The sequence below is a fragment of the Lissotriton helveticus genome, chromosome 5_1 (assembly GCF_964261635.1).
Source record: "Lissotriton helveticus chromosome 5_1, aLisHel1.1, whole genome shotgun sequence".
In the NCBI taxonomy this organism is placed as follows: Eukaryota; Metazoa; Chordata; class Amphibia; order Caudata; family Salamandridae; genus Lissotriton; species Lissotriton helveticus.
The window spans coordinates 668597619-668618862 of record NC_136065.1 but is presented as its reverse complement, the minus strand read 5'-3'; the positions used below and the strand labels follow the sequence as shown (position 1 = coordinate 668618862).

The window sequence follows — 21244 nt, the reverse complement described above, 5'->3', positions numbered from 1 at the left end:
AGAATCACAGGATATTCAGCCTACGCTGAGACTCGAACCTTGTTCCCCAGCTCAAAAGTTTGCAGCGCCGGACAGTATGCCACATCCTCTCCCCACTTGCAGTGTTTCATGGTTAGTAGTTGGTTCTGTTAAAGGCGATGCTAATAGGAAAAATGGGCTGGTGCAAGCTGCCCCCTGACAAAAGCCCCAGCACTTATTTTTTCACAAATTAACCACTGTCCAAGTCACCCATTCTCTGCTGCTGTGTAGCTATTTCTTCCCACTGTTTTGTAAGATTTAAATTCATGCCACTATTGCTACAAGACTAAAGAATTTGACAACAGTAATACGCGTGTTTTGCAGTGCTAGCATGTTCCTTTAGAGGATCGTGCAGATGGCAGATTTCAACCATTAGAGATTTTAAGAAAGGCAGGAATACTCCATCAAAGCTTACGATATAGCCAGGGACCTCTTAAGAATTTTTAGGGCCCAAGTCAAATATTTTTGGGGGGCTTCTTGTCTACAGCAACTTAGAATTTCTGATCTGTTCTCTGCTAAATTCCCATCCATTGGATTTTACATGAAATTTCTGAAACAGTTAAAAACAAGCATTTACAATGCAATAGGTCTCGCAGCATTAAAGTTTGAGTTACTGGCATTGTAAATGACAATGCTTTGCATGAATTTTTTTTTAATTTGCAATTGGTATATAAACATTGTTTGTGAATGGTTAGCTGTTGCTTATGCTAAGCAAAGTTGGCAGTAATATAGAGTGCTAGTCTTGCTTGTTATAAGCATGCTGATTTAAAGCGCTCTGATACCTGCGGGTAAAGTTTGCGCTATATAAAAGTGAAAACTAATAAATAAATAAAAAAGCCTACCTGTACCACGTCCGTTCTTATTCTGCGATGCCACATATCTTTGGGTCCCTGTACTTATTAACTGCACCCAGCTGTGGAAAACCTCCATGGCAGGAACAACGTGTTGCGGAGCAGACACAGGCAATGTAGCCACTGTCCTGTGGCTGCACCGCGGGGTAACAGTGTAGGGGCAGGAAGGCAGGCAGTTGGTAGTGCTGTGCCATAGCAGTGTAGTTCTCTGTGTATGCTGGGCATGGGGGTGGCTATTGGCTGACAAGAAGTGGTGAGGAGGTGGGTGCCTTATCTTGTCAAAGTTTTGTGCTTGACTCTTTGCAGCAAAAACGACTTGAAAAAACACGATAATACAAAAAACCAGCATCTACTTCAAGTGATTTGTTAGAGCCCTCCCACCTGTCAGAAAGTAGGCACTCTGAACCTTTTTTACATTTATTTTCCTTTCTTTAATGGTACAAACTCGCAACTCAAACGCGTAAAAGAGTTGCTAAACCAAAGGAACAGTGAATAATATTTAATTACGATAATTCTATAGAGATTTCACCGACCTTTGCAGCAACAGCATGTCTATCTGCATGCGTTTGTGTCTGGGAGAGCAATAAAACGTGTCTTGCATATCACCTGTGTTCCCGGCATGCTGGGTTCTCCGAAATACGACTTATTATTAATGTTAATACATGACAACATACACAAGAAGCAATTTCTCTACATGCTACCACGCGAGAAGGAGCATGTCAAACCCCACAGAACACACTCTGGCATGAAGCACCCGGCTGCGGTGTACAGTCTGTCTGCAAATAACTCGGAGCTGGCAGGCAATTAGTGTGCATGAACAAGTGAAGTTTTTATCGCACCGACCACGCGCGCTGAGCTCTGAGGAACATTCCCTAAATGCCCTGATATTTTGTGAAACGGGCACATGCCAAATGCGTGATGTGTGGCGCTGCTCAGTGAGACACAACACCACAACTTAAAACAGTGTTCACAACAAGTTCTCACTTTCACTCAATTGACAAACAACAGGCATGTCTAATTCGATATCTGCACTTTGCTATTGTTCACGTGCTCCTGAAAAGTAAAGTTCTTTTCACATGCTGTGTTTGCTTTTCCTGTAGCGTGGTACTTGTTAAAGCATATAGCACACCTTTGTTAGCGGAACTTGAATTTCAACACACAGCATTTGCTGTTCGTAATACATGCATTTATGATTATGTAAACATCTTTAAAATGCTGTGTGGCACCTTACAGTTATCTGAAAAAAATCACATCAATAAATCATTTAAATACAAAGTACCCTAAATGTTTTTCGAGTGGGTCAATTACATGGTTTGATTTGAATTCACCTGCGCCTAGCGCCGCGATGCCATCCAAACGGCTACATCAATTAGAGAAACTATTTCACTTTACAGACATTTCTTCTGTGCGAAAGTTTATGTTTGAGACCAACACGAAGTAACAGCTGCCTGCGACAAGAGCATGTTTAAACCGTACCAAACATGAAAAGACTATGGGGCTATACAAATAAAAACGAATTAAAATAAACAACACGCAATTCCTTTCCCGAATTAAAACACCGCCCAGCCGATAAAGTCAAAAGCACCCAACTCCAATGATATTCTAACTTCACAGGAGCCAACAGAAACACAGGAAACGAAAGAAAACTGCTGCAGAGAAGCTCTTCAAACTGCACAAAAGCCAGACACCTACCTAGGAGCGCGGAAACGCTACATCCACCGGCGTCAAGGTGAAGAAAAAGTTAATCAGTCTGCGTCGGAGGAGGGGGCGAGGGAGGGCTGCTGTGACGTCAGCCTCGTTCTCAGAGTCCATTGGCCCCGGCCTCGGATGTTCCATGCGCTGGAGGGCGGACATAATTCACGGTGACGCGGGGCTCCCATCCCCGAGGGAGAGCCCCCCCGGAGGCTACAGAACACCGGATTGGCGGTAAGTGGGACTTAGTTAGGGGGCGGCGGGGGGGTGCGCTCGTGTGTGTATGTGCGCATGCGTGTGTGTGTGTGTCTCTCTGTGTGCGACGGCGGGGGGGAAGTCTCTGTATGTGTGCGTGCGTGTATGTGCGCTCGTGTGTGGGTGTCTGTGTGTGTGCGCATGCGTGCAGGGGGAGGTGTGCCTGTGTATGTTTGCGCTTCCCAGAGACAGGAGATGGCCACGGTGAGCGCGTTCTCGCACGCGCGGCCCGCTCTGATCGCCTTTTGCAAGATGCGCGCGGCCAGCTCCTGTCTTCTGGGAAGCTGAGTCGCTGGCAATAGGTCTCTGGCTAGACCGCGCTTTCACGCGGTTAACGCCACGAGACCTAAAAAATGATAGGCAGTTACTGACAGTTTTAAACGTACTTAAAACTGAATGGTCTCATCCATGCCCTTTAAGATCCCTCCTTTTCTTGCTCTGACCTTGGACTGTCTTGAGTCACATATAGCACACATAGAACACAATGAGACAGCCCACTATGAGAATATAATGTATTTGACAACATTCTATGACCAAAAAAGGAAGGCTTTTTTAGATTTCAAACATGCTAATTTTCAAAGCATTGACATCACATAGGATCTGGAACTCGCTTCCACAACACAGTCTGTTGTTTGGACTTAGGACAGAACTTTACAACATTTAAAGTGAAATGAAACCCTAGCAAAGAAAACCCCATTGTGGGACAGTGATTGTTAGAAATTTTTGGTTGACTGGGGTGTGATCCCTGGTCAAGCAGCAATCGCAAATCTTCTCAGGGTGTTCACAAGCAACCCTAAATTAACCTGGCTCAACCCTCGGTAGCTTGGCACAGAGAAGAGCCTTAACTCAGAGCCAATGTGTAAAGTATTTGTGCAACAATTCAAACAGTAATACAGTGAAAAATTACAAAAAGCATATTAGTAGAACTGGATATGTTCAGTTTTAAAGATTTCAGTAATAATAGTTCCAAAAAGCATAAAACGTCAACTGTAGATATCTGGTTGCGCCTGACTGGGACAAAGTCACAAGTTCAGGTCGACCACGTTAAAGCGTAGTCTGGCGACAGGGACCCAGTTAGGACCACTGAACAGAATGCCTTAAATCCTGGTTTGTGGGGATCCACATCAAATATGTATTGCACAGCCAAAGCCATGCGTCAGTCCAGAGGTGCGGCGAAGCTACAATGTCCCCACATCGAGAATCCCATCGACGAGGACTTGTGATGCAATGTATGATGTCAGGGATGCTCCGCGCAGTCAGGGCGATGTGTTGATTTCGAGGAACTGCAAGGCTATGCTGCTGAGTTCAAGTACACCCACATTGTTGTCTAGGCGGCAGCCAAAAGGGGATGCGAGGACCTGCGCTAGCGATGCACCACATACCGACTGTTACGAAGAATCTGCGGGTTACGATGAGGGTCTTTGCAACAGGTCAGATTCACAGAGTAGCGGCAATGCATTGTTTCTGCCCGGGGTTGTGCTGCATAGCAGAAGAGGTTTGTCAGTTCCGCTGGATCCACAGACCCTGGGTAAGCACCTTAGGCCCACTTCCAAAGGTCCAGGACTGAGGTGGCACCACTTGGCAGGGTAGACTCACAGATGGCAGAGCAAGGTGCAGGTGCACGGTTGCTGGAAGCCTGGTATGTCACTGAGGCTTCAGATCAAGAGGCCAGCCAGCTGGCTGTTGGAGTCACTCTGAAGTTCCGGGTTCAAGAGATGTAGGTTCAGTCCTTTTGCACCCAGGCAAGAGGGCAGCAGGCAGGGGATCAGCATAGCAGGGCAGCATTTCTTTCAAAGCAGCAGTCCAGCAGAGTGACAGTCCTTTCAGCAACACAGGAGTCCTCCTTCCTGGCAGAGTATCCACAATCGAAAAGTATACTGAAGAGTTGGTGTCTGAGGTCCAATATTTTTACCCAGTAGTGCCTTTGAAGTCGGGGAGAAGCTTAGAGGTTTCCCTTTGAAGTCTCCAGGCATCTTGCCTTCCTGTCCTGGCTCCACACTAACTACAGGAGGTATGCAGTCCTCTGTATGGAGGCAGGACACAGCCTATTCAGGTGTAAGTGGGGCTGGGACCAGCTGCTCCTTCCCGTCCTGCCAGTGGATGGCCCATCAAGGCAAACCTAAGCTCCCTCTTGTGTGTGGCCGTTGAGCCCAACAGTCAGCTACACACAGTCATGTGACCCAGGAACAGGCTACAGGCACTAACTGGTTATGGCAGGAAAATGCCAACTTTTTTAAAGTGCCTACACAGGATTCTTTCTTCTATTCGTTCTCATGTGTTATGAATGTGATGTTGACCCCATGTGCAGCAGATTACCGAAAGGAGCAGTGCCCATTTTCGAACACTCAATGAAGTGATTGGCCACGTTGGAACTAATAACATTACTTTTGTGGCGGACCGTTGGAGGAGTGATTGCCCAGGGTGCTTTTCATCTCCATATCATTGAAACATATTCAACGGACCAGACTACATCTAACAGCCCTCAAATCAACCATGTATTGTTACCTGCATAGCTTTCCTAGGGTCACTCAACATATGGAAATACTATCCTGAAGATGATCTAGCAGATGCCTACACCGAAACGTCGACAACTGCGCCCATTTTCTTTGTGATTTTTCTCACTAGAGGAATTGTTTTCTGTATAATTAGTTCCAATTTCTTTATGTAGACAGTGTATGGAATGGGTGACCACATAAGTGTCAATGAGATAAGAGCAACAGCAAAGTGTTTTTTTCCTTTGCAATCTTTCATAGATCTGTTCATGTTAAAATAAGCAATTAATTTTTCGAAATAACTCAATTTAAGCTACTGCTCAGAGCTTATTGCTGATGACTTCATAACACATGAGAACGAATAGAAGAAATAATCCCTTGTAGGCACTCTTACCTGTTGATACACTAATTACCTCCAGTAGGCCTTCAATAGACCTCCAAGAGTCTATTGGATTGCCCACTCCTCCCTTTTACAACTTCCTCAAAGTAGCATTTTGAAAATTGTACCTTAAAATTCAACTTCAACATAAAATAGGGATTTTCAATACAACTTCAAAGACACCAAACTAGAATGGATCACCTGTTCCCATTTGGAAATTACAGCTTATTAAATGTGATAAGTCAACTCCAATGTTATCTCTTGAGAGAGGTAGGCCTTGCACTAGTGAAAAAACCCAAATGTAAGAGTTTTTCACTGTCTGGACATTTAATACTTAAACGTACATGTCCAACTTTTTAAATACACTGCACCTTGCCCTTTGGGCTGTCCAGGGCCTACCCTAGGGGTGGCTTGAATGGATTCAAAAGGAAGGTTTGCGCCTGGCAAAAGGTTTATTTTGTCAGGTTGAAATAGCATTTTAAAACTTCATGCACCGCCTGCAATGGCAGGCCTCAGTCATGTTAAATGGGACTTAATTGGTATCAATAAACTGGGGGATGTGTGTTTGAACAGAGATTGAAAATACGGGTTGTGTGATAATTGACACCTTTGTGGTGTTTCCCTGATAAATTCTATCAGGTCAAACTTGCTTAAATTTAATGGGAGAAACCTCCCTGAAAAAAGGCAAAACATGCTTAATTATTTGTGTTAAAAAAGCAATACCGTATGTAATGCTCCATTTTTCTTGTAAAAGCTCACAATAGGAGGTATTTACCACACGTGGTAAAAACCTAACCCTGTGGTAATGGCATTTACCAAGTGTAGTAAATACCCACCCTATTACGACAATTTCGTGAAGAGAATCTCAGTATTTTGACATTGCACTGTGGTAAATTTGATTATAATGTGCTAACGTTGCAGAATCGCCATCTGTTGCTCTTCAGTGAAAAGTTTGGAAAATGTTGTTTCTGTGCATGACAGACCTTCAATTCCAGCAAAAACGCTATAGGTTTTCACAGTATATATTACCACTTAGGGATTTCTTCTCCATACTTTACCCCTTCCCCGCGGGGCTAATTCCCCCGCTGTGCTGGGGGAGGGGGGCGCGCACAGCGCGCGGTGCTCATGACGAGCTCAGCTCGTCAAGCAGCACGGTGGCGATGTGCTCATGACGAGCTGAGCTCATCATGACCACACCCATTTCTATAGAACGCTCAGCACAGCGGGGGAATTATCCCCGCATGTCATGACGAGCTCAGCTCGTCAAGAGCACAGCGCAACCGTGCCTCATGACGAGCTGAGCTCGTCATGAGCACGGAAGAGGTTAAGAATACTAAAGCACCCAAATCGTTAAAATGATTACTGAATGTGCGTAAATTGGCAAATTCGAACGTGACTGATGTGCAGCACCACCTATCCGGGCCACACTGTGAGGTTTTGGGCAAAACTTTTTTTTAAACTATATTTCAATACATCATTCTCTTGTTATTTTGTTTTTGTATAAATGAATTGTCAGCTCATTCATGGGTTCCACCTCAGCCACTCACCGTCATTCACTTACAATGCCTGCAGCAGGCGCCATTTTCCCATGCAACCTTCTTAGCTGAGCACCCCAACACAAGTGGGATCTCTGATTGTCCCACACAGGAAATAACATAAAGCATATGCTGCAGTTCTATACTGGAGTCACCATTCGTGTTAGGCATTATATAAATTCGTGTTAGGCATTATATAAATTGGTGGCTACATCTAAACATTTTTTGGAGCAATCTGCAATTTGAATGACAACACTACCAATTCACCTTTATAATCCGTATTGCAGCTCCTTAACCTTGTTTAGCATTAACTTTTCACTGGTATTATGACTTGAATAAACCTGGGAGAGGTTGCTGTTTCCTCGCCGTGAATTGTGCGGTTTTTAATCGAGCTGTCCTTCCTTCTGGGAAAGATGGCATTTTTAAAAAAGCATGATAAGCAGCCTGGTGCATATTTTACATTTGGCTGAAGGTACTTTCTCAATTAATGAGAGGCCCTTTGGAAATGTGGGGCCTGGTCCAGAGCCCAATTTGCTCATGTCTGAAAACGTCTCTTGGTACAGCAGCCGCGACATTGACCCATTACACTGCAGATTTCACCTACATTTGTCTGCACATGGACTCTACATCCTAGTTTTTAAAACAACCAGAAAGAATCTAAAACTTCAAAATACTAAATCATGCACCAATATGTTAATAATAATGTTACAGCGTTGTGATTTTGCCACATGATTTAGCACAACATTAAAAACGTGTTTGGCAGTATTCCTGAAAGAACATTACTGCCATTTGTGTCAGAATAACTTAGTGCCTGGAGCTACTGTTATTATTATGGACTTTTAGCATCAACGTTTATCTATGGTGCAAGTCGATATGCACAAGATCACACATAAGCACTGGTCAGAATCATTCTATACAATATGTTGTTAAACTGCACGCACCCAACCCTTTTTTTTTAATGTTAGGTCTGGTATTAGCTAAAACCTTTTGATTTTACTCAAATTATATGTATAAAATACGTACCTATAGGGGCTTTCAGCCAATCATCTTCATTAATGGGTCTGTTATTGTGCCTTTCACCTTTTTCTTCTGCCAGTACAGTATACACCTCTGGCCAATAAGTACGTCCACTTTAGGCATTGGCTGACTTCACTGTTAGAGATGTCATTCTGCCCTTTCACAAGAAGCGCATCCACACAGAGGGTGTTTTTTTAAGTGCCACTGACTACTATGACAATGTGTGCTTTTTGAGACCAAAACACACATTTGTGTTTATTGCCCGTGCATTTTCTAGACTGATGAGGACTTAGCAGCTTCTTAACAAAAACGTTTTGCAAAAAAAATTAACAAACAAATTTAACAAAGGCTTTAGGGAGCGCAAGGGGATTGAAATCCCCTCAGGCTACGTGAAGCCTTTGTTCACAGCCACAAAGAAGCATTGGAATGTTGGAGTTCCGGGTTTATACCAGCCATTATAAGCCCGGAGCACTCCATTGTTTTCAATAGAGCATCCAACATTCCAATGTTCTAATATGATCTAGAGGTGAACAGAGACCGGAGTACTTTAAAAAATATTGTGAGGATTCTTCGAGCTATTGGAAGCCTGTGCTGCAATGTCTCATCGGTTTTTGAAACAAAACACAACTGGAAGGATTCAGGTTCAGCTAAAAGAAAAGAAAGAAAGAAAGTAAGGTGTCATTTCAGTGAAAATAATTTCTGTAAAGCATTCGTCTTTAAAATAATCTTGTATCTAAGAATATTCTCAATTCACCTCTCTTGAACCATCCACTCCTCCCCCACTTAACAATGGTTATAAATAGCATATAACACTTTACACACTATCATATATACTCTAAAATGTATAATAAATATTTCAGACTGGTATATCATGAAACTTGACAGGAAGTGATGGAGTCCTGTGCACCGAAGGGACTTAAGAAAAGATTCAAGAATATCTATGTCAAGATTCTGGTGGGGGTAGTGGAATGTCTAGTCCACTCCCACACACTCTACCCTAATCCAATCTTCCCTCTATCCAATCTACCACAATCCATTCTACCACAATCTGCTCCACTCCAATCTACCCCACCCCACTCTACTTCAATCTACCATACTCCAATTTACACCACCCCAAGTTACCCCACCCCAATCTACCCCACTCCAATCTAACCCACTCATTCCAATTTACCCTACTCTAATCCTCCCAATCCCCCCTCTGTGCACTGACCCTAATCTACCCCACTACAGTCCACTCCAGTCTACCCCACTCCAATCTTCCCCAATCTATCTCCCTCCACTCCACCGCACACTAGTCTACCCCATTCCAATGTAGCCACTACAATCTACCATACTCCACTTCTCTCTAATCTACCACATGCCACTCACATCTACCTCACTCCAGTCCAATCTAACCCACTCCAATCTACTCTACCCAACTCCACCCCAAACTACCCAACTCCAATCTACCCCATCAAATCCATCCCACTCCAACATACCCCAGTCCACTGTATCCCAATCTATCCCACTCTAGATCATCTCACTCCTATACATCTCAATCCAGTCTACCCCACTCCAGTCTACCCTACTCTACTCAAATCTACTCCACCATAATCTACCCCACTCCACCATAATCTACCCCACTCCACTTCAATCTACCCCACTCGACTTCAATCTACCCCACTCGACTTCAATCTCCCCCACTCCACTCAAACTCACTCCTCTCTACTCCAAACTACCCCACCTCAGTCTACTCCACTCCAACCCACTCCAAATTACACAATACCATTCCAATCTACCCCACTCTCCCAATCGATCCACCCCACTCAATCAAACCGCACTTCACCCAGTGTACCCCAATCTACCTCACGCCAGTCTACCCCTCTCCAATCTCCCCAAATCCATTGCACTTTTCTCGTATCTACCCCACTCTGCACCAACCCACCTCAATATAACTCACTCCGTCTACCCCACTGTGGTCTACCCCACTCCACCCCATTCTACCCCACTTCAATCTACCGTGTTCCAATCTACCCAGTCCACTCTGCCACACTCCACTGTACCCAAATCTCACCCACTCCACTTAAATTCAATCTACCCCACTCCAATATACCCAACCCCACTCTACCCTGTTCCAATCTACCCCACCCCAATCTATCGTACCCCAATCTAACCCACTCCAGTTTAACCCACTCCAATCTACCTCAATCCAATCTACCCAATTCTACCCCACCCCACTCCAATCCACCCACTCCAATGTACCCCACTTCAATTTACCCTACTCTAATCCCCCAATCTACCCCACTCTATCCTAATCTACCCCACTACACTCTTCCGCAATTTATCTCACTCCACTCCAACCTATCCAGCTCCACCCCACTCCAAACTACTTCACTCCACTCTACCCCAGTCCACCCAATCTACCCCACTCCACTTCACTCCATACTACCAAATGCGATTCAAATCGACCCCACTCCAGTCCAATCTAACCCACATCACCCAAATCCACCCCATTTAGGTCTACCTTTCCCCACTCCACCCCAAACTACCCCACTCCAATCTACCCAACCCAATCTGTCCCACTACAGTCTACAATATCTACTTCACTCCACTCCAATCCACAGAACCCTAACTCAATCTACCCCACTCCAGTCTACCCCAACCCGCCCCAATCTAACCTATACCACCCTATCCAACTCCACTCCAATCCACCCCACTCCATTCTAACAAGATCTACCCCACTCCTATCTATCTCACTCCAATGTACCCCTCCCCATCCTAATATATCACACTCCACTCTAATCTACCCCATCCCACTCCAATCTAATCTACCTCACTTCGCCCCACTCTAATCTAACCCACTCTAATTTAACCCACTCCAATCAACCCTAATACAATCTACCCCTACCCACTGTGCTCCACTCTTCCCCAATCTACTACACTCCAATCTACCCCGATATATGCCAGTCCAATCTACCCCAGTCTATTTACTCCACCTCAATATACCCAATTCATCCCCCACTCCAATCTGCCATGCTAAACTACCCAACTCTGGCACTCCAATCTACACCCCACTCCATTCTACCCCACTCTGTCCCCACTCCAGTCTATGCCAATCTACACCACTCTACTCTACCCCCAGTCTACCCTGTTCTAATGTACCCCAGCCTACCCCACCCCAATCCAATGTCAATGCCACTAACACTAACATTTTGCCACACCTGTGTACATCATGGCTAAAACAAATTCGCATAGGTGAGACCTAATGGCTTTGCCAATACTTGTGTAATTGCCACTCTGCACACTACCGAACTGAATAGTGCAGCCGATAAGCCAACCATTTGAGTAATTACATCCTTGTTATGCTGCTATCCTACATCCAATTTATCGTAACCTATGTATTCAGAGGGCCCAATTCACAACCCCTTTTACCACTATCCACATTAGAGCAGATGCAGAAGAAGGTGCTTGGTGCGGCTGTACGAGTTATCAAAGCGTACTTATGTGTGCACAAAATTAGATGCTGGTGTGCAAATTGCACAATTTGCATTGTGTGCTGGGGACATGCTAATGTGTGTAGATTCAGCACATTTCTCACTAAAGGAGAAATGCGCTGGACTCAAGCCTCGCCCACTATTCCTGTATGAACCTAGTAGAGGGTTGACGCAGGGAAAAGAGCAATGTATCATCCGACAGCACAGTTGTCATTGTACTCATACACTCAGTCAGTCAATTAGTTTCTTTATTATTCGGCTTAGTTCCATAAGAGTATATAAAAACACAATAAATACAATAAATAGTTAAAAAAAAAAAAATCCGTAAACAGTTACAAATAACTTTCAGTACACATAATGAGCTCGATTTCTCAGCAAATCGTTTTTTTTGGTTCCATTTCATCACTTCCAAAAAGTTCTACATATACCCTGTAATACTAAAAAAAAAAAAATAGGGAGGTATAATTAAGCATGATTTTAAATACTTACATTTGAAGAATCATATTTTTCCTAAGGAGCCTCATATATAATTTATTTCTACATGGCAGGTATTTTGTGCTTCTAACCTCTGTAGGAATTTTAAGCCTGCCTTTTAGTTTCTGATCTATTCAGTGCGAAAAATCGGATTCAGAAACTGGGAGCGTAATATCTTAAATAGAGGGAAAAATAGGATAAAGTGCATAGTACTCTGTGCCGAGCTATTATAACAAAGGCATTTATGGGAGATCAAAAGAACAAGTTTCTTGTTAGGGAAAAGCTAAAAGAAAGTGCACCCTGCTTAGACAAAAAAGCGAGTAAGATAAAACCTATACTGTGTGATACAAATCCTAGATATTTATGGTTTCATACTTAAAGTGCTAATGAAAGAGGTGTAATCCACAACTGTCTCTATAGATTCCGCCTTTTTCCACCTCTGTATTACGCCTAAATTCAAGAAACAGGTTTCAGATATTCTATTTGAAGTCTACTTTAATAACATCTGTGTTGCGGAAATATTCTGGCAGTCCCAATTCAGCGAAAACTTGCTCCAGATAATATAGCCACTGGATCTTAACCCTATTACATTATTATTATATATATATATATATATATATATATATATATATATATATATATATATATATATATATATATATATATATATATATATATATATATATATATATATATATATATATATATATATATATATATATATATATATATATATATATATATATATATATATATTACCTACTGGCGGTCGCCAGTAGGTATATATAGTTAGGATTTTTTCTCTATGGGATTTTTGAAAATTCTATGTCTAATAACTTTGGCGTTTGTGGACGGAATTGGCTGAAATTTTCAGGAAAATGGCACATTTTGTTTCTGAGCAGCCCTTGAAAATTTGGGGGGGGTTCGTCAAGGGGGGCCGAGAAAAAAGCGGGGTCCCAAAACGTGTTTTTAACATTGAGTTTTCCATAGGGCGGTTGGCCTCACTTTTAGCCCGAACGGCTGAATGGATTTGCACGAAACTTGGCAAAATTGTAGGGACTGGTAGCCCGATGGGCCTTTTGTAGGTCTCAATATATGTGCTCCAGTGGATTTTGAGAAATTAACGTTTAAAAAAAGATATATATCTGTAACAGCGAACCGGGCAGCGTCCCAGGACGCGTACTTTTCGCGCAACGGAGCTTTGTGAAGCGAAGCTGATTGGTTCTCTGGCGTCTGTCAACATTCCAAAAAGTCCGTAGCGGCCGCCATCTTGTCTCTCGGTAGGATCGAGAGACAAGAGGAGGCCAAAACAAAGGGGGAAATAACCATAAGGGGGCATAGTAGATCCTCGCTGACCCCCTAGGTTTGATGTGGAGGTTTTAAAAGGGCCCGCGGGGCAAAAAAAATAATAATAATAATAATCAAACGGCTGAATGGATTTGCACGAAACTTGGCAAAATATTAGGGACTGGTAGCCCGATGTGCCTTTGCTAGGTCTCAATATATGTGCTCCAGTGGATTTTGAGAAATTAACGTTCAAAAAAAGATATATATCTGTAACAGCGCTCCGCTTCGCGTAACGGAGGTTTGCGAAGCTGATTGGTCATTCTGTCACTGGGCTATAGTTGGGCTACATCTGGCTGATATTTGGGCTACATTTGTTTTTTTGTGTGTCTGGCGGCCATCTTTGGGCTACATTGGGCTACATTGGGCTTCATTGGGCTACATTGGGCTACATTTGGGCTCCAACATATATATAGGCCAATGTAGCCCAATATATATTTTTCAAAGTTAATTTTCGTAAAAACCACTGGAGCATATATCTTGAGACATAGCAAAGGCACATCGGGCTACCAGTCCCTACAATTTTGCCAAGTTTCGTGGAAATCCATTCAGCCGTTCGAGCTAAAAGTGAGTCCAACCGCCCTATGGAAATGAAGGAAATGAATGGGTAATTTGTAATTAGCAAATAGCTAATCGCAAACTAGGAATGGTAAAGAATCGCTATTTATTCCTTAAAGTTCGCTATTTAGGAAATGCAAAAAACTTTGATGATACATATGGCGGTTCATCTCTAACAAGATAAGAAGCATAGGGATACATTTATGATGACTGGCGCATCACCAGGGATGTGTTAGTCATTCTGTGCCGCTGTTCCGTCACCTATGGTGTGCTGCATTTACAATGCGGCGCATCATGGGGCAAAAACAGCACAGATGCGTGATGTATCTGTGCCGTAAAGGTGGCGCATTGCTGGAGTTGTATCGCAAGTGTGATGAAGCTCCAGCAAGGGTCGGGGGTGCCCCTGTCGCAGGGTTTCTGTTCTCACACAGAACTGTGGACAGAGGATTGGAACCTCGGCGAATTAGGGTGTCCCAAAACTTACGTTAGTAATCAAAAACCCCTTAGCAAGCTAGGTACAGTGTCACATTGGATATAACAAACTTTCAATGTTTAGACAATCCAGAATATGAACTTATAGTACCTCAGGATACGTGGAACTCATGAACAGTCGGTCGTTATATATTTCTTAGAAACCAGAACATGGAGTTAAGAAGAACACATGTGTATTTGAAATGTTTATTTACTAATGCCGTCTTCTCAGGCGTAGTATCTTAGATAATACAAGTACACATATTATCAGTAGCAAAATTACCAGCATAGTTACTAGTACATAAAAAGCGAATGGTGATAGTATGTTAACATGCTGTAAATGAATAAGAGTTAGCAACACTTATAAGCAGCCGCGGACCGTGGAGGGAGTTACGGTGAGGCAGGGAGGCGGGGAGGGGGAGAAGCAGGGTGGAGAATACAAGTACACATATTATCAGTAGCAAAATTACCAGCATAGTTACTAGTACATAAAAAGCGAATGGTGACAGTATGTTAACATGCTGTAAATGAATAAGAGTTAGCAACACTTATAAGCAGCCGTGGAGGGAGTTACGGTGGGGCAGGGAGGCGGGGAGGGGCAGGGTAGAGAGGGCTCCACCCTGCTTCTCCCCCTCCCCGCCTCCCTGCCTCACCGTAACTCCCTCCACGGCCCGCGGCTGCTTATATCTCACCCTCCCTAATACACATATTATATTATTTGCTAAGAAGGTCTCTTTGTGTTGGTTTAGGGCGTGCCCATACTTTAGTGTCTTAGATTTGAAGGAATCACATCAGCATACACCAGCTCTCTCTTCATGTGAACCGCATCAACTGTTGTGTATGTGTGTTCGGCAAAGCAATATAAAACCCGCCTCATGCCCAGAATTGGCAGAAGTTGCACTTATGTTATGAGTATGAAGTCGTGGAGATCAGACCTCATAACAATTCTGTATCGTGTTGTTCTTGAAACTTTAGCACTCGCTGTACAGATATAGTTTAACAAGCAAAGCAGATAGTAGAGCAATAACATATTATTCTCATGTAAACCACGATGAACTACTAGGTGGAAAGCTAAAGCAACAACTAAGTGTCGTGTGCAGAAGTTGCAAAAAAGGAAAAATGGCGTTTAAACCGGTAATGAGCCCATGCTAACTTAACACGGTGTAAAGATATCCAGGACCTAGATGACACCTCCCCATGATCCGGAAACGAACTGAATAAGATAATAGAAGTGCCATCTCATGAGAGCAGATTGCAAGTTTATATGTGGACGGTCCGCAAGGTAAAGCATTAAAAACTAGGAAAATTTAATGCTAAAGAAAAATAAAACAGCCAAGTACTTTATCGAGTCTTAAGCCAATAGGCAAGGTAAATAATAAAAACTTGACAAATAAGTCAATGAATTGTCAATGAAATGCTAGTACTCAGCATATCAAACATGAAAAAGGTCTATGACATAACTGTGTATGCAAAATAAGCTGCAACAGCCTCCAATAGGAAGTCACCGTCTTCATCCGAAAACAGTTCAGCCATCCAATTTAAAAGCGGAAAAGAACATACGTGCTCTCCCAGCACCGGATCCTCTATCACCATCAGAGGACAGCTCGGTGGGTTTTCAAGAAAGCTCTGTTCCAAGAAAGACTGTGCTGCCGCCAGTAAATTCCAGGGACCAAGTAGTCCATGCATCAATGCCACAGCCATAATCCTTTCGCCAGGACAAACCAACTCGTGAGTAATGATAGGAGTCATCAGCTGATTAAAGTCGACGTCAGGAGAAACCGGTCCGCAGAGACACAAATCAATGGCCCAATCGAAATCACAGGTCAGGCAGTGAAATACAGGCTGGACACAGGTGAAGTAGGAGAATCCAAAAGATAATCCATATGCCGTGCTTAATATCGCCAACGGCATTGTGCCATAATATTCTAGCATGCGATTGCGGAACAGTGTCAGCAGCTGCAGGGTGGGAGGTTGCATAGGAGGGACATCCATATTTAAAAATGTAAAAAAGCACAAGAGCGTCCGCTGGTAATGCAAGTAAAAATGCCAATCCACGAAGCAGAGTGGAGAAAATAGAATGAAAGAAAGCTGGGATGACTCCAAAGATTTTCTCAAATGAAGTCACGAGACCACTGGTAACAACTTTAAAAAAGTGCGCCAGGGCCTTTGTGGAGGATGCGTTAAAGATAGTCCGAACCATCTTGCTGAAATTGAAAGGCAAATCTGAATTGAGAAGGGTCTGCACCTCTGTACGGGTGTTCGCTATGTGAAGCACGAAAGTTTCACGGGCCGAACTCAAGGCCACCTCTCTCTGAGACAAAAGAGCTCTTATTCTTGACATGCCGTTGAAATCTCTCCCAAGGTTGGTATTTGTGGCCAGATTGAAAACTCCCTATGTTCATGTGTGGGAGGAAATAGAACATTTCTGCAGCAAATAACCCGTTCACTTACTGTTACCATAAAAGGAATACTTTTAATTAACTCAGAACAATCTTCATTATTGAGCCTCAAATAACTACCATTTTCCAACAACTTGAACGTGGGGATGATAGCAGGAACTGGCGTGCCTTGCAACACGCAAGCCATATTTGGTCGGTGTTTGTTGCATGAACCGTGTAACTGTATGTGCCTACACATTAGTGAATGATCTGGCGTCTCAGTGCATTCCTCTCCATTCAGATAAACTTCTTGATCATCTTTGAAACATCTGTATGTGTATGGAAGCGACCAGACCTCATGAAGAAAAGCACTACCTAAAGGTTCATAACGACCTATTGGTATATATTTCATACAATTTGAAAAGTTATATAAAGCAAAAGGCAGCGTTATTAAACCGTGGATAAGGCACGTTGTCAAAAAACCCGCAATCCTCTGCTGATGATGTCACTGAGCATGTCATGAATGATGTAATATGTGACATCATCAGCAGTGGATTACGGGTAATAGTATCTCTAGTTTACTCCCCTATAGCTGTCTTTCTTTTAACATAAGTCTCTGTTTCCTTCCCTTATACTTACTGTTTTTGGTTCGCTTCCGGTTCGCGTACCGGCGAGCGAACTGGGAAGCGAACTAAGAGAAATAGAGGTTGGCACAGTTCCAAATATTGTACCAATTTTTTAATAACGGGGAGGTAGTTCTGAAAAGAACTTTTTTTTTATTGTTTTTGTTGTTTTATATTTTTTTAATTATTTTTCAGAACATTTTGTTACTTTTTTTGAATTTTTCTGAACAGTTTTATATTTTTTGGGGTTTTTCTTGGAGGGGGCAATGAAAACGATTCATTGTAAAGGGCTCAACAGGAGCAACAAAACAAAAAAAAAGTATTTATTATTTTGGGCGTTTCGTAAAGAAGCTCTCCCCGGTGATTGCGACTGGGGCTGCGAGCTAATCGCATTATACCAGTGATATATTGAGACTGTTTTAATTGTGTTGTTCAGCGTTTGCACCAGGCTGTGACAAAAATTGCATTTAGTTCGTAAATCTTTATTTGGGGGCTTTTTAATCAGAGAATGTAAGGGGAATTATTGCAGGTACTCTGACACCCTTGACACGCTCTTTTTAACACTTCCCTACCTCTATCTGTGGCGATTTCCTTACGCGTCTGGCAGCGGTGGGCGCCATCTTGGGGATAACGGGGTCAGCGCTCTAGTCGCGCAGGACTCCCGCCCTCCCAGCATATTTAAGCCAGGCTCCCGGTGGCCGCGTTGCCTAAAGAAGCTCTCCCCGGTGATTGCGACTGGGGCTGCGAGCTAATCGCATTATACCAGTGATATATTGAGACTGTTTTAATTGTGTTGTTCAGCGTTTGCACCAGGCTGTGACAAAAATTGCATTTAGTTCGTAAATCTTTATTTGGGGGCTTTTTAATCAGAGAATGTAAGGGGAATTATTGCAGGTACTCTGACACCCTTGACACGCTCTTTTTAACACTTCCCTACCTCTATCTGTGGCGATTTCCTTACGCGTCTGGCAGCGGTGGGCGCCATCTTGGGGATAACGGGGTCAGCGCTCTAGTCGCGCAGGACTCCCGCCCTCCCAGCATATTTAAGCCAGGCTCCCGGTGGCCGCGTTGCCTAAAGAAGCTCTCCCCGGTGATTGCGACTGGGGCTGCGAGCTAATCGCATTATACCAGTGATATATTGAGACTGTTTTAATTGTGTTGTTCAGCGTTTGCACCAGGCTGTGACAAAAATTGCATTTAGTTCGTAAATCTTTATTTGGGGGCTTTTTAATCAGAGAATGTAAGGGGAATTATTGCAGGTACTCTGACACCCTTGACACGCTCTTTTTAACACTTCCCTACCTCTATCTGTGGCGATTTCCTTACGCGTCTGGCAGCGGTGGGCGCCATCTTGGGGATAACGGGGTCAGCGCTCTAGTCGCGCAGGACTCACGCCCTCCTCAACCAGCTATATTATGTGCGTTAAGTCCAGACGGCGCAGCGGGCTGGCGCAGCGGGCGCGCCGGGCGCGCGCCGAAGCCGCGCCTAAGCCAAGCCCGTCTGCGCCCGTCCGAGCCTGGACCGAGCCCAGGGCCACCCCCCTTACATCGCCGCCCTCAACAAGGATAGTCTATACTGCTAACGAACTCCGTTATTTTAACACTACATTACAGACTGTACATGTGCCTCCGATATGCCTACTAGCTGACCCCATTGGAGGGCCTTTCTTATGCACTTTGTGCACAAATGAGAGCATGGTTACCCAAACCCTTACTCCCCCAAATCCTCAGAAACTTATACACGCCGCACTCGTTAATGCCCGCTCGCTCCCCTGTCACAAAATTGACATCTTGGAGCTGCTCAAGAACTATGCTATTGATCTCCTATTCTTAACTGAGACTTGGGGCGACAATGCATCAGGGCCGGACTTTAAGGCTGCGATGCCTGAGGATTATTGCGTCCATAGGCAGGATCGTATCTCTGCCCATAAAGGCGGGGGGATCGCAATAATATACCGCAACTGCCTCTGTGTAAAAACCATCGATCTTAAACATTCTAGCTGTGAGGCGTTGGCTTTTACGATTACCCTTACCACTAACCAAACATTCACAGGCACTCTTTTATACCGACCCCCAGGTTCTCGTCCGAACTTCCTTTCTCAACTCAATCAGTTGAGTGAGCTATCTGCAGATCATAAATACTTCACTCTCCTGGGAGATTTTAATTTTCATCTTGATTCATTGTTAGATAAAGATACTGATCAGCTTATTAATGATCTGCTTGCTGTAGGTCTTGAACAACTGATCACAGAGCCAACTCATGAAGCAGGTCATACGCTTGACGGTATATTTACTAATAACCCCCATATTATTAAAAATGCTATACTTCCTTTAACGTGGTCTGATCACTTTGCTATTTTATTTGATATTCGAATTAAAACTACAGCTTCCTACACTACGTCTGTAAATCCTGATCTTACCTGCAGAGACTGGAAAAACCTTGATTTTAATCAACTTGCTCAGATTCTTACTGATGCCTTCACAAGTATAGATAATGTATCCGACCCAAACATTGCAGCTGCTACCTATACTTCTATTTTGGAAGAAGCTTTTCTTACTTTGGCCCCTCCTAAAACATACAAATGCAACAGGAAGACTCCCTCGGCCCCATGGTTTACCGAAAACCTTAGACTCCAACGACAATATTGTCGTAACAAGGAACGACATTGGCGTAAAAACTATAACTCAGCAGACAAGACTACTTATAAAGCTGCACTTCTTAGCTATAAGCAGAGCATAGTACTTGAGAAAAACATCTATTATACTGCCCAAATAAATCAAGCCCGTTGTAGCATGAAGAAACTGTTTGAAGTTGTCAACCACCTTGCCGAACCATCTAATCCCTCGACTGAAACGTCTCAAAGTTTCTGTAACGCATTGGCCGACTTTTTCTCCGAAAAGGTCATATCCATATTTAAGGATTTCAGCCCTATAGTGAAAACTTCTGATACTTTTGATTCTCAGTTACACGAGACTCCGACAGCTTTAACTGAATTTACCAGCATGAACCCACAAGACATTCTCAAATTAATTCAGTCAATCAAATCTGGTTCCCCTCTGGATCCTTGTCATCCATCCATACTCAATAACATTCCAGATATTATTTCCATGCCACTGACACATATATGCAATAGTATGTTTGTTACAGGTTCCTACCCTACCATCTGGAAAAACACCATTATCAGGCCGCTTCTCAAAAAACCTTCCCTGGACCCCACACTATCTTCCAATTATCGTCCCATTGCCTCTCTGCCGTTTCCAGCTAAGATCTTTGAATCGGTCATGAATAAACAACTATCTGACTACATTCATATTAATGACCTGTTAGATGAAACCCAATTCGGTTTCCGGCAAGGTCACGGAACAGAGACTGCCCTGATCAAGGCGGCTGATGAAATCAGGGCCACAATGGACAAGGGTGGACAGGCTGTCTTGATTCTGTTGGACCTGTCGGCGGCTTTCGACACGGTCGATCATGTAACTCTGATCGGCCGTGTCGAGGCCATCGGCATTAAACATAGAGCTAGGGACCTCATTGCATCATTCTTGGCTGATCGTAGACAAGCTGTCAAGTTGGGCACTTTTACTTCACCTACCTTCAGCCTTCCCTGTGGAGTGCCTCAGGGTTCCTCGCTAAGTCCGACCCTTTTCAATATCTATGTTTCGGACTTAGCGAGGGTAATAA

At 43.6% G+C, this 21244-nt stretch overlaps 1 protein-coding gene across 1 annotated transcript in view; it reads left to right on the top strand.

The window, feature by feature from the left end:
* PALD1 (phosphatase domain containing paladin 1) overlaps positions 1 to 21244 on the top strand; it is a 975161-nt gene that overhangs the window by 216192 nt on the left and 737725 nt on the right. The gene's annotated exons all lie outside the window — the stretch shown is intronic.